The 13877-nt window shown below is 44.8% G+C and overlaps 1 protein-coding gene and 1 long non-coding RNA gene across 2 annotated transcripts in view; one reads left to right on the top strand and one right to left on the bottom strand.

Moving 5' to 3' along the window:
• Positions 1–1133: 1133 nt before the first annotated feature.
• LOC135107675 (uncharacterized) overlaps positions 1134–13877 on the bottom strand; it is a 26078-nt gene continuing 13334 nt past the window's right edge. The window contains exons 4-5 of the long non-coding RNA XR_010271889.1: positions 7584–7750; positions 1134–3192 (exon numbers count right to left, since the gene is read on the bottom strand). This is a non-coding gene — a long non-coding RNA (uncharacterized LOC135107675). The remainder of the gene's footprint in view (positions 3193–7583; positions 7751–13877) is intronic.
• Positions 5032–13877, top strand: part of LOC135107674 (WSCD family member AAEL009094-like) — a 56274-nt gene continuing 47428 nt past the window's right edge. The window contains exon 1 of the mRNA XM_064017801.1: positions 5032–5571. The gene's annotated coding sequence lies outside the window, so the exon portion shown is untranslated. The remainder of the gene's footprint in view (positions 5572–13877) is intronic.

Raw genomic sequence — 13877 nt, 5'->3', positions numbered from 1 at the left:
ATATATATATATATATATATATATATATATATATATATATATATATATATATATATATATATATATATATATATATATATATATATATATATATATACACACACACACACACACACTCTCTCTCTCTCTCTCTCTCTCTCTCTCTCTCTCTCTCTCTCTCTCTCTCTCTCTCTCTCTCTCTCTCTCTCTCTCTCTCTCTCAAGATTTCTATGGAGTTTCAGACAAGGCTGGAAGTAAAGAAGACCCATTAAACTACAGACCAGTATCACTGACAAGTGTGGTAGCAAAGATTTGTAAAAAAAAAAAATCAAGGACAGTTGGATGAAATACCTGGAAGACAGCAATATGATAACAGAGAGAGAATTTGGATAAAGAGAAAGATATAGTATAACAAATTTGATACACTACTCAAGAGTGATGGACATAAGGCAAGAGAAAGATGGATGGGCTGACTGCATATACTTGAACCTAAAAAAAAAAAAGCATTTGATAAAGTACCATACAGAAGGTTAATATGGAAATTAATAAATATAAGAGGACTGGGAGGATCAGTAATCTGTCTGACTGTTGCTCTGCTTTCGCCTGACGTCGGTTCTGTAAAGGATATATGAAGACTGCCTGGGAAGTTAATTAGCGTTATATTTTTCGAGACTTTCCTGCTTTCTTCGTTAAGGAGGAACATGAGGTCCCACTTCTATATGTATTTTTTATTTATTTAGGTTTTGTAGCCCATTACTGTTTTTCTAAGATTAATTAATTTATTTATTCATTCATTTTTGCCCACGATTTACTTATTAAAGCCAGAATATTACCACTATCCATAGCACTCAAACCTTCAAGTGAAGAACGTGGACTCAAATATTTCGGAGTTTGCTGATCTCGACTGCTCTGAGAGGCTCTAGTGGAGGTTATTGGAGTTTTGATTAAAAAGTGTTTTCGTGGTTTAATTAGATTTACATATTTTTTTTACTTACTTTTGATAAGAGACAAGAGCAGCTAGGAATTCATGCCGTAGATAGGCCTTCACAAGAAGAGAGTCAAAGCGGCTTCATTTCTCATGGACGGGTGGAATGTAAGCACTCTCGCACGTCCGGTGAGAAGGGAATGCAGGACTTGATTGGTATGGAGAGAGAGAGAGAGAGAGAGAGAGAGAGAGAGAGAGAGAGAGAGAGAGAGAGAGAGAGAGAGAGAGAGAGAGAGTTTGCGGAATGTGAGCGAGGATGACATTGTTTTGAAGACGATAAGAACCGCACAACCATTATTCTGACGTCATGGTTCCGAGTGTCAGCTACGGAGGTCATAGAAAATGTAGTCCGGTAGAAAAAGTAAAAAAAAAAAAAAAAAATGAACAAAATAAATCGTTATAAACATCACGTATTGCGGAATTTTAACCAAGGTTTGAGGGAAGAGTTCAGCTTTAGTGATAAAGGTGATAGCAGTGGTACCATCTGGATGAAACAAAGGAGGGAGAAGTGAAGGAGACAATTTATTACAGATATTTTTAGCGGGGTTCATATTGTAAGTCATGAGGCAGAATGGAGTTTGAAAAAAAAAAAGAAAAAAAAAGAAAAAGAAAAGAACCACTCTATGTTGAAATACCGTTCGCTTGGCATTACGAACGAATACTTTTTTTTTTCCCAATGAACACACGCGCAAACAACAAACTGCTTATTTTCTTTTGCAAGTAGATGTGTTTAGATGCACAGCGTTATTAGTTATATCATGGTCAGTGATTTTCTGATGGTGCGAGTCTAGACTAAGATTTCAACCTTCCGTTTATAATACATAGGTCATAGACTGAAACGCCTCTGCACCGCACCCCACTTAGTTTTCAAAGATTCTAATTAAAGTTGTACGGGTTTTTAAAGGTGTATTTACAGTTTTAGCGACAGATTAATAAGATTTCTATATTATTAACAGGATAAACTCTCTTGAAAATAGTCGTGATGAGAGCAAACCGTTTCAGAATACGGCCCATACTCTCCTTTCATTTCTCTTCTCTTATTCTCACTTTCCATTGCTTCCCTTTCGTAAATGATAGCAGTCATGTATCCTTTGACCCAAGCCCCGCCCCGCCCCGCCTGATTCTTTTGCTATATATCACATTATCAAGGTACAGCGAAGACTGCACTTGAATCTTATTTGACTGAACCCCTTTGTCTTCTCACCTGCTCGCTCTTCCTGGCTTGCCGCGCGTCCCTTCACCCTTGTTATCCCTGCCACCTGTCTTACTTCTGTTATCATACTTGTCACCTCTCACTAACCCATCTATCGCTTCTATCCTTACACCTATCACCCCATCTTTGTGTCCTTGGCCCTGTCATCCCCCGACTAACCCATCTGCCTTTGTCCTCACCCTTGGCATCCCTCCCTGGGTTAATACATCCCTGCAAGAAGAGATAGCATCATATGAAGTAACCTTCCATCATTCGTTTTATTCAAAGTTGTTCGAAATTGTGTTAACTTTGAGTGTTTGGTCATCATTACTAGACTGTGCCCGCTAAGTTGAGATATTTTAAGGATTTCATTATCTGAATGTGGTTAAAAGTTCTTGTGGTGTGAGAGAGAGAGAGAGAGAGAGAGAGAGAGAGAGAGAGAGAGAGAGAGAGAGAGAGAGAGAGAGAGAGAGATTCATTTATTTTCTTATGTTCCATGGTGCGTTGATTAGAATGTCGACACGTTATTACGCACAGCAGCTGACTGTAACTGGCGGTAAGTGTGTGTTTAATAGAGGGCGAGGGCAGTTAGTTGTGTCGGCACTTTGCATTCCTGCTTCGCAAACGGATCAATATAGAGCAGTGTTTGGGGAAAACCCACCGGGACCCCATTACCACGGTGGTGAGACAAAGGGTCCACGCCACCGCGGCCTCACACGCATGCGGGGCGTAGCGACTTTATCCTGCCGCCCCTTTGGTGGTCAGTGAAAAGTCATACAACGGTGATGTGATCTTGTGGCACCAATGTAATGTTTTCAGCAGAATTACATACTTCCCCAATCCCTGTGGTGGCCTCGTGGAGTGGTAGTGGGTGCAGCTCCCATTCATGGCAGGAAGGCACGGCGGGAAATGCTTCTGGTGGAAGTCACTCCACTCTGCGCCACACGCAGGAGCCAGAGTGAGACTGTACTGCCAGCTGATGCATTTGTAGCCACTGTAAAAACGGCAAGATGGGCGCCGGCCAAGGGCAACAAAACTGCAATGAAATAAGGCTCAATGAGGTGCCGATCCCCGAACTGAGTCGAAAACGGTAGTCAAAAATTACAGAATAAGTGTCTTGAAAGTCTTGAGAGTTCGTCATAAGAAGGTGGATATACAGAAGCAGGCAGGGAGTTCCATATTTTACCAGAGAAAGGGATGAATGACTGAGAATACTGGTTAACTCTTGCATTAGAGAGGTCGTCAGAATAGGGATGAGAGAAAGAAGAAAGTCTTTTGCAGCGAGGCCGCAGGAGAGGAAGTATGCAGTTGGCATGAAAGTAGCGATAGAAGATAGCAAGAGATGCAAGAAATTGGTGTGTGTGTGTGTGTGTGTGTGTGTGTGTGTGTGTGTGTGTGTGTGTGTGTGTGTGTATATATATATATATATATATATATATATATATATATATATATATATATATATATATATATATATATATATATATATATATATATATATATATATATATATATATATATATATATATATATATATATATATATAATTTGGCTCCAAAGCACGGTTAATCACCTTAAGTCAGTCGTTTGTTCGGCAAAGCTATTAGCCAAACAAAGTTTACTTTACCTGAAAGATGAATTCTTGGAGACCTCTGTATCACAGAAAGTCTGACCACATACTGGAGGAATCGTTAAGTTGATGGGATCAAACCCCAAGCTGGCAATGAATGCTCCATTTATACTTCTCCCCACCAAAAATCCAAGCTAACAATGAATGCTTGGCGCCACCATCAACAATGTGTTACGATATACCTGGCGCCACCATCAACAATGTATTACGATATACCTGGCGCCACCATCAACAATGTGTTACGGTGACATTTGCTTGAATAATCTAACGGTTTTGGGTTGGAAGTAAAGACAACCTATGCCACTCCCCGGATCAAGGTGGAGCCTCCACCAAATTTCATCACAACCAGTTCAATTATTTTTTTTTTTTTTTTTGTGAAAAGCGGACACACCCACACACAGACAGACAGTTTTCTCTCTCTCTCTCTCTCTCTCTCTCTCTCTCTCTCTCTCTCTCTCTCTCTCTCTCTCTCTCTCTCTCTCTCTCTCTCTCTCTCTCTCTCTCTCTCTCTCTCTCTCTCTCTCTCTCTCTCTCTCTCTCTCTCTCTCTCTCTCTCTCTCTCTCTCTCTCTCTCTCTCTCTCTATATATATATATATATATATATATATATATATATATATATATATATATATATATATATATATATATATATATATACACACACACACACACACACACACACACACACACACACACACACAATTGTTATATAAATTTGTGATTATATGATGTCAAGATCTCTTTTTAAGTGATGCCAAAAATTTAACACATTTCTTAGACCATAACTATATTTCTGTGGTATGATAAAGCTCATATGATACACAAAGCATCCTAATCCTGAGAGCCTCACAGACTCCCTTCCAAAAGTGCCGTCAGGGACGCAATTCGTGTAACTACAAGGGAAGACAGGGCGCAACGCCTCTGAGCTGTGGGGGGCGGAGGGCTTTGGCTACAACAGTAAATTCGCGTGTCGTAACAAGCAACCTCAATGCCAAGAAGATTCCGGACTCATTAGCAATAAACAAAGAGGGAAGCCTTCCTGTACCGCAGTAGCGCGCCGGGGAGCAGCGGACTGTACTGTGAATCTGACCGTGAGTGACACGAGAACATATTCTGGTTTCTCACAAGCATCGCTACCAACTGTCACTGTAGGTGGTTCTTTAAAGTTGTTGCAAATAAAAAGAACATTTAGGACGGGGGAGCCAGGAGGCAGCTCCGCACAGTTGCCATCGATCGTGGCGCTCAGTTCACAACTGGACGCCACGCCAGGCACCAACGCTCTCTCGCGCTAGTGTCCTGCAGGAGACCCGGCGTGGTGGTGACGCTGCCTGTCGTGTCCTTCCCTCGTGGCTTCGTGCGGTTGTCGTGAAGCTGTGGTGGGTGCGCCGCTGTGAGGGTGCTGCTGTTCGTGTTCATGGAGTGACTGGTGTAGGCAGGCCTGGTACGAGGCTGACTCATGTTTGTGTGTGTCGGACACGGCATTGTCAGGCCGCTGCTCTTGACGAAAACTATAAAGTTTGCTTCAACTTGAGAAAATCAGTGTGAATCATTGTTTGTTGCTCCATGACAGAGGAATGAATGAGGTTGTGTTCCTCCAAGAAATGTGTTGTTTAACGAATTCAATAATGAACTGATATGACACAGCACACTGAAAGCCCAGCTGCCGCTAAAATAAAAATCAGAGGGAGATTAGCTACCTGATAGACGCTGAGGTTAGACGTGAGGACTCAAAGTGCGGGGCTACGGAAGGCAGCAGCGGCGCCTCACCTGGCACCGCCCACCAGGTGAGTGTTACCTGCATGGCCGTGCACACACTCACGCCTGGACTGTAATGTACTGACTAGATCTAAATATATATTGTTTAGTATTACATAACCCGGCACTCCAGCGGCTTGGAGACCACAGCGTCAAGCCAGCCTGTGGTGAATGGCATGATGGCAGCATAACCAGCGGCTCACTTCACTGGTGAAATATTGGAAACATCTTTTTGGTGAGGAGCGTGTAGCGGGTTGGCGGGCGCCCAGCCGTTCTCACGCGTCGCACAGGAGGGAGGGACGCCCAGCCACCTGTCACACTCTTACCCTGCTTTTCCTTCACTCAAACAAGCGTCCTGAAGCATCAGCAACATACAATAGCGACGTACATACTCTATAGTGGAAACAAAACATTATTTATGGATTCTCTCTCTCTCTCTCTCTCTCTCTCTCTCTTTCTCTCTCTCTCTCTCTCTCTCTCTCTCTCTCTCTCTCTCTCTCTGAAGCGTTGCCTTGTTCTATTCTACCTTTCCCTTCCTCTCCCTGTATTGCCTCCCTCGTCCCCTCACCTGCTCGCTCTCCCATGTAAGAGCCGCGTGTCCTCTCTCCCCTCCCGCACGTCCCACCTGCCGCCTCTCCCATGTAACCCGCGTCCCCTCACCCTTACCATTCCTCCCACTCGCTGCCTCGCTCATGTAACTCGCATGTCCCCTCGCCCCTCTCCACCGCGGTCTTCCCCCTTTGCCGATTGTTACACTGATCCTCGTTTGGAACTCTCTCTCCTTGTCCCCTCATCCCCTTCTTCCCCTCGTCCCAGCAGCTGTCGTAGTGTCGCCCCTCCCACTCATCGGTGCTGCTTTGCCCGACCCGCGCCTGGAACCGCTGCCTAATTGCATCACACAGGAGCGCAATATGACTGATAACTTTTAATCACAACTTTCCCCCGTAACTCCAATTCACGACAGTCAGATTTATCACTCGCAGGTTGGAATGTCAGGTAATTTGTCGCTCCATTAGTGAGGTCGGTGATGCGGGGGCCGTGTCGGGGCGAGGTGTGCGTGGCGTACTCGTGTGTGTGAGGCTCAGCGGTAACGGAGGCTTCAGCGCAAGTGTCATGAAGTGACCAGACGTTTGATGGATGCTGTACACTTTTCATGAGTGTGAACTGCAATGTCTGCAGTCGTATAGTCGTTGTCAAAAGTCAAGTAACCTGCTGCTGCATTCACTTCCACTGTCCTTTGCGTTTTCCCGCAGCCTGGAGTCCCCTGATCTGCTCACGGTCTCCTTACAAAACCTGACAAGTGATAGAGTCTCGGCGCATCAAAGACTTCAGACCGAAGAAAACTCTAAGCACAGGGGACGAGAGTGTGTTGTTACTCGACTTCTAAACCTTATTTTTCCATTGGGTTAGCGGCCGCGCGCCCTGCCTCTCCATTCTAACCCTCACGGCTCACACACGGGATGAACCACATGTGGGTCGGGGACTGTTTGTTTACTTTGGCCAGACCCTGAGGGCCTCCACTATTTCCTCGGCTGCCGCTGGTCACGCCACTGAGTTGAGGCAGTGGTGTCAGACCGCGTCACTTTTAAGGAAGGCGGCACACGCTGTCAGGCTGGTTATGCGCCTTCATGTGGCAGCGAGAGACAAGTAGCTCAGTGAAACAACTCCAGACAGACAGTTCTTTACAAAGCAACAAAAAGGAAGATTATAAAGATTAGGGAAAGAGAGAGAGAGAGAGAGAGAGAGAGAGAGAGAGAGAGAGAGAGAGAGAGAGAGAGAGAGAGAGAGAGAGAGAGAGAGAGGGGGGGTCTCCGTATAAAATTGTTGCTAGATGAACTGACAATGATTATTACTTTGCAGCGGGAACTATACATACATATACCAGCCAACTCTAATTCATAAATCAATACAGAGAGGAAGAGGGAGACTGTAAATGGTACGCGTAACAACAAACAATATTAATTTTCCATAGAAACTCTGAAGTGCTGACTAAAGACTTCAGCACAGTTTACTCTTCTCACACGATACACGAAGTACATACACTTGATGTGCGTCACTTGGAGATAGGCAGGTGAAGAGGGGGGGAGGGGAATAGTAGCAGTAGTGGCGGGCGGGTAGCGTGAGGCGGCGGCAGGCATCGTCTCGTCCGGCCTCGAGTGTCCTCAACTGTTCCGCAGAACCTTATTGACGGCGCCCCCACGCCAGTCACTGTGTGGAGGAAAGTCACGTTATAAAAAGCCATCTTTAACTTTTAGCCGACTCAAGATTTGTGTTCGAAAAAAAAAAGTTAGCAATCATTAGTTAACTTGTTTCAGGGTCACAACCACCAAAAAGTACAGAGAAAGTTAGATATTGATTTATTGGCGTGTATTCAGTAAACTTTTATTTCCCTTCCCTTCTTTTCTTTAACAGAGTGCTTGGTACCCTTGCCACACCTGCCTCTCCTCTGGCAGTGGCATTTACCATGATTCGGACTGCAGGAACGAGCGAGCCGTGAACAACGGGCTCACTCATAGGTGAAAAAAAAAAAAAAAAACTGTTATGTATTTGACGTTTGCCTCACCAAAGACCAAAAAGCAACAAATGTATCAGTGTGGCAGTGGGCAGTCATTCACTTCACGCGCGTACACACACACACACACACACACACACACACACACACACACACACACAGCGGCTCACCAATGACCTTTAGACGCAAAAGGGCAAGTTGCACTCACTTTTCCTAGCTCGTCGTCAATGTGACATTTTTCCGAAAATGCACTCCGAATGGCTGTATGCATTTTGTCTTCCGGTAAAAAGCGTGGGTCCGTGAGAGGGAGGGCAGGGCGCCGTACTCTGCGTCGGCCACACCAAGGACGAGTTCAACAGTGTTGGCGCCATACGTAATTAAGTAACAAAAGAGTGGCAAGGGGTGGCGGCCTGACCACCCAGCTGTCCCTTCCCAGCGGCTCGTCCTCTAACTGAACGTTTTGTTGGGCAACCTTTCTGTTAGGTGAAGCGTTCAGTGTCTCGGTGCTGCCTCCCAACCCATATGAACAAACACCAGTGTATCATGACAGCCCTGCAATCCGCACACAAGCTACAGAGCAGAATCACTATTTACTGTGCCAAGGATGAAGGAAAGTATGTTCCCCTAATAATATGTGAAGAAAAATATTTATCAAAGATGTTGTTGGGAAGCAGAGCCTGAGAGTTTCCCTGGGTCGACGCCTCGCCCTCCCTGTCTTGGCACTCTTCCTCCCTTCCTCTGCCTCGCCTCCAAACCCCGAAACCTGACACCGGGATGCGGATTTTACAACCTGACCCACCTAATGGTGTGGAGACGAGCGGCGTGGAGGCTCGGCACGCCGCCTCAAAGGGGAACTACACACATTGCTGCTGACGCCAGGCACTCCGGAGAGCGGGTGTCAGGCCACGCTGGGGATGGTTTGCATCTTTATCACCTGCGCCTCCATCACCATGCAGGCAGGCCACCATCACTGCCACATTGCGCACACACACACACACACACACACACACACACACACACACACACACACACACACACACACAATTTCGTGTGATCAATGCTTATGTGAAAAATTCTACGTAGATTACATTCTACGTACATTACCTTCATTTAAATCAGAGAGCGAGCAATAGATATGTTTGCAGTGTATTCCAGAATGATATACTGCGCGGTGCTCACTGCTCAAAGTTCTAAACCACTTCGTCACACTTCAAAGTGACTTTAAATCTATTGGTGTAGTGAGGAATGTCTTTATTTCTTTAGATGTGCTCAGCTTCAGAACGTGTGAGATGGGGAGCTTCACTTGGGCTGCTATAACTGCCAGTGCTTCGAAACAACCTGCAATACTTGTACTTTTCATGTAAAGAGCGATTCACTGACGCATGGGTGAGGCCTCCCACACACCCTTCGCATACTGTACGCACTCAAGTTCAATAGCACTTGTTTGTTGCATCAAGACCCAAGAAAATAGGCACGAAACCCGCCATATAAGATTTTGTTTACGCTGCTTGTGTATTCAGTGAATCACGGTCCATTACCCGCAGTGTGTCTTGCGTGCTTTCTGGACGTATTATACCAGTCTAAGCACGGTGAGCAATGCATTACAACCTCGAATATTCTTATCTGTGAAATCGGCAGGTGGCGGCAGCGCTGACGTGCGAGGTGTGGCGTGCAGCGTGGCATCATGTCAGTTGTCAGACGAAAGTGTGGATCTTCTCGGGGAAATAACCCTCATGTGGCAACTTTATCATCTTCCTGCTGTTTCTCCATACTATCTTCCCTTGCTTCTTGCGGCATTATTTACATCAATGCAAATTCAAATCGAAGCTCGGGTCACGACAGGTCTCCTTGTCCTTAACCTTGTCTCTGGCTCCAGGATTCACATATGAGAGGTCAAGTCTTCTTCTGCAGTCTCTCTATGTTCATATTGGGTCGCGATTCGTCACTAGTCTTTCCATAAGGTTCTGTCTTCTGCCTCCTCTTCACTCAACCCTCTTTCTCTCAAATCAGTTATGTACTCTATCTCTTCTGTGGCCTGCCTCGTCTTTTTCTTCCCATCCACTTCCATACGTACCATTATCCCGAGGAGACAATACACTTCTGGCTGTCAGTGTTTCCCTCGCTACCCGAATGCAGGTTTTAATTCGTGTCCCTTAGGGATGTATTCATAAACACTGGGATTTTGGGATTTTGTCAAAACTATTTTCCAGGGATACGTAAATGATCAGTTGGGTTCTTATTTCTTACTTGTGCTCCCAGATTAGAGATTATCGTCTGTCATTCATCCACTGTTCCTTCCTAAAGTATCCAGTTTCTTCTATGTACGTTATTTCCAGTTGTGGTATATTGTATCAGTTCGTCGTTGCCTTTCATCTTTTCTGGGTGTTCCTTTGCATTAGTGTGTGTTTATCTATCACTGTTTTGTTATTACTGTCACTGTTATTTTATACTGTTTTTCACCATTTTTTTTTCTTTTCTTTCTCTGCCCAGTTTTATTTATTTCATTTTTTTTTTCGTAGTGGCGCCATATGTCCACGATGTTGTGGCGCATTCTCTTTCAAATCAATCAATAGTTTTTTTTTTTCGTTTTTTTTTTTCACAGATCTTTGTAGTTGAACAGTATACCCGGAATCACGAAAGCATTCAAAAATCACAACTTTCTTTCACTCAGATCTTTTGTAAGTTGTCGAAGAAGATGGAGAAATCTTTCACGAATATAGACCTTATTGTGTGTGCCCTGTATTCTCATCACGGCTCCTTTCATCTGCTCCTCCTCGGTCTCACCGGCCGCGGCATCGCCTGTCTGCCCCCTCCCCTGCACAACCCGTCCCTCACCCTCGCCGTCTCGCACTTATTGTGGTCACGACTCAGGCGGGATGGTGGTGATGAGTCATGTCACGTTGTGTAAGCCGCATCAATGTTGTCCTCCGCTCCTCCCCCCACTTCCTCCCTCCCCATCTCTCTCTCTCTCTCTCTCTCTCTCTCTCTCTCTCTCTCTCTCTCTCTCTCTCTCTCTGATGCGGACCCAATTTCTATTTCCATCCCCGCCGCGCCGTTAGATACGAGTAATTGGAGTATTTCAGCCACAGCCTCGCCGTGCACCCGCTGTACGCCCTCAGCTCACCCTTAAGTGCACCAGCTCGTCGCTCGCCTCCTGGAAATAGTTGTAGTTTTTGGATGAAATAAGAAGGGAGTGAAATATTTAGTGTAATGTTCCTTTTTTTTTTTTTTTTTATGTAGGAGGGGCACCGGTCAAGGGCAACAAAAATCCAATGAAAAAAGGCCCACTGAGATGCCGGTCCCCCGAACATTGTCCAAAGCGGTAGTCAAAAATTGAAGGATAAGTGTCTTGAAATCTCCCTCTTGAAGGATTTCAAGTCATAGGAAGATGGAAATACAGAAGCAGGCAGGGAGTTTCAGAGTTTCAGACTCTATCTAAAGCTTTTGATATGTCTAGGGCAACAGCAAGTTTCATCAAAATTTTTAAAAAGAGAAGTCACGAGGAGAGTTAGATCTTGAAAGATTTTGACACTTTCTATTAATGAAGGAGTTTTTTGACTTGTTGGAGAACAGATGTAGCATGGTTCCGGGTAGAAATATAAAGTGCATGAGATTTTGGTGATGGAAGGCTCAAGTACCTTGTGTGGGCCACCTCTCTATCATGTATAGCACGAGAACAGACTGTGTTAAAGCAAAGTTTGGAATGTACACCAGCACACAGAGGGATCTCTGACACGGAAGCAGTAGTCATTCCAAGGAAAATCAGCAAAACACCTCCTCATGTCCCCCCAACTAGCAGAGGCAAAACGCCAGCGGCACCTCCGCTTAGGGGAATCCTGGGGAGGGATTAAAGCGATAGGACAAGATACAGATATGAGATTGTGATCGGAGGAGCCCAACGGAGAAGAGAGGGTGACAGCATAAGCAGAAGAATTAGAGATTAGGAAACGGACAAGAATGTTGGGCGTATCTCCAAGACGGTCAGGAATACGAGTTGAGTGTTGCACCAATTGCTCTAGGATGGTCAGTGAAGGGAGAGGAAAACCAAAGCTGGTGGTGAACATTGAAATTTCCAAGAATGGAGAAAGGAACAGAAAAGGGGCTACTGTCAGTTGCCTCAGACACCTGTGTTTCAGTGAGGAAAAGAAGATGAGGTTCAGTAAAGGAGAGGTGGTGTTCTACGGACTGAAAATTAGATCTAAGACCGCGAATGTTGCAGAAGTTAAAGAAGAAAAAGTTGAGGGGAGTGTCAAAACACTTAGGGTCGATACCAGAAGAGCAATCCAACCTGGGGACATTTGTGGTCCCCTTCCAAGATGGGGACTCCGAGGACCGCGCAAATCACTGCCTGGGATGTGAAGGTTTAAGTAGAAGGGATGAATAGGTACAAAGGGAGGTGAAATGGAAAGAAAAAAAGAAAAGAAAAAGAAAAAGGAAAAGAAAAGAATGATGACTTTATTTGCACCACGGAAATCACGGCCCGGGATGTGAAGGTTAAAGTAGAAGAGATAGATAAAGGAACAGAGGGAATGAAAGGGAAAGGAAAGGGAAAAAAGAGAAACAAATGGAAAGAAAAAAGAAAACGAAAGAAAGGAAAAGAAAAAAACTTACTTTATTTACACCAAGCAAGTCACGCGTTGCGATGTGAAGATTAAATTAGAAGGGATGAAAAAATAAAACAAAGGGAGAAGAAAAAGAAGAAAAGAGAAAGAAGAAACAGAGAGAAAAGAAGAGAACACTTGCTTTATTTATACCAAGTAAGGATGTAAAGATTAAAGTAGACGGAATGTAAGACGAAACAAAGGAAAAGAAAAAGAAAAGGAATCAGAGAGAGAGAGAGAGAGAGAGAGAGAGAGAGAGAGAGAGAGAGAGAGAGAGAGAGAGAGAGAGAGAGAGGGAGAGAGAGAGAGAGAGAGATGTGGCCTACAGGGAATAAAGAACCAAGTGCCAGGCATTTAATTAACAGGAGTCGGAAAAAAAAAGGGTTATAGTTTAGTAGATATTTTTCTTAAGCGATTCTGAGAAAGTTGAAGCCAGAGAGAGAGAGAGAGAGAGAGAGAGAGAGAGAGAGAGAGAGAGAGAGAGAGAGAGAGGAAATAAGTCTTACGAAGAATTGATACTGTACCGTTTTTGATGTATTGGTTTTAGATCAAGGTCAGGCCGTGTGTATATATATAGATAAGCTGCCGTGGTGAAAGTCCTCGTTTTATTTATTTACTTTAATGTTTTTTAAGTGTCCATTACTCTCTCTCTCTCTCTCTCTCTCTCTCTCTCTCTCTCTCTCTCTCTCTCTCTCTCTCTCTCTCTACCCTCGCCGCCCCTGCCCCCAGCCGCCATCTCAGTTAGGACCACTGGTGGTTGGTGGCTAACAGGCGAAAAATGGTCAGGCTTAGGTGGGCTCTCTCTCTCTCTCTCTCTCTCTCTCTCTCTCTCTCTCTCTCTCTCTCTCTCTCTCTCTCTCTCTCTCTCTGTGCATTCGTGTTTGTTTCCGTCTGGTTTTCCCATTTTTTAGATTTTCCGTCCTCCTCCTCCTCCTCCTCCTCCTCCTCCTCCTCCTCCTTCTCCTCCTCCTCCTCCTCCTCCTCGTAATCCTGCTACTACTACTACTACTACTACTACTACTTGTATCCTTTTCTCCTTCTTCTTCTTCCTCCTCCTCCTCCTTCTCTTCCTCCTCCTCCTCCTCCTCCTCCTCCTCTTCCTCCTCCTCTCTATTCCCTTTTCCTCCAATCCATACTTTTCGAGTTTCCCTGTGCCTTTTTATTTTGTAGAAATTGATTTAGTATTAACGCTCTCTCTCTCTCTCTCTCTCTCTCTCTCTCT

Source organism: Scylla paramamosain, chromosome 15 (assembly GCF_035594125.1).
Source record: "Scylla paramamosain isolate STU-SP2022 chromosome 15, ASM3559412v1, whole genome shotgun sequence".
NCBI lineage: Eukaryota > Metazoa > Arthropoda > Malacostraca > Decapoda > Portunidae > Scylla > Scylla paramamosain.
This window is presented reverse-complemented; position numbering and strand designations above follow the sequence as displayed.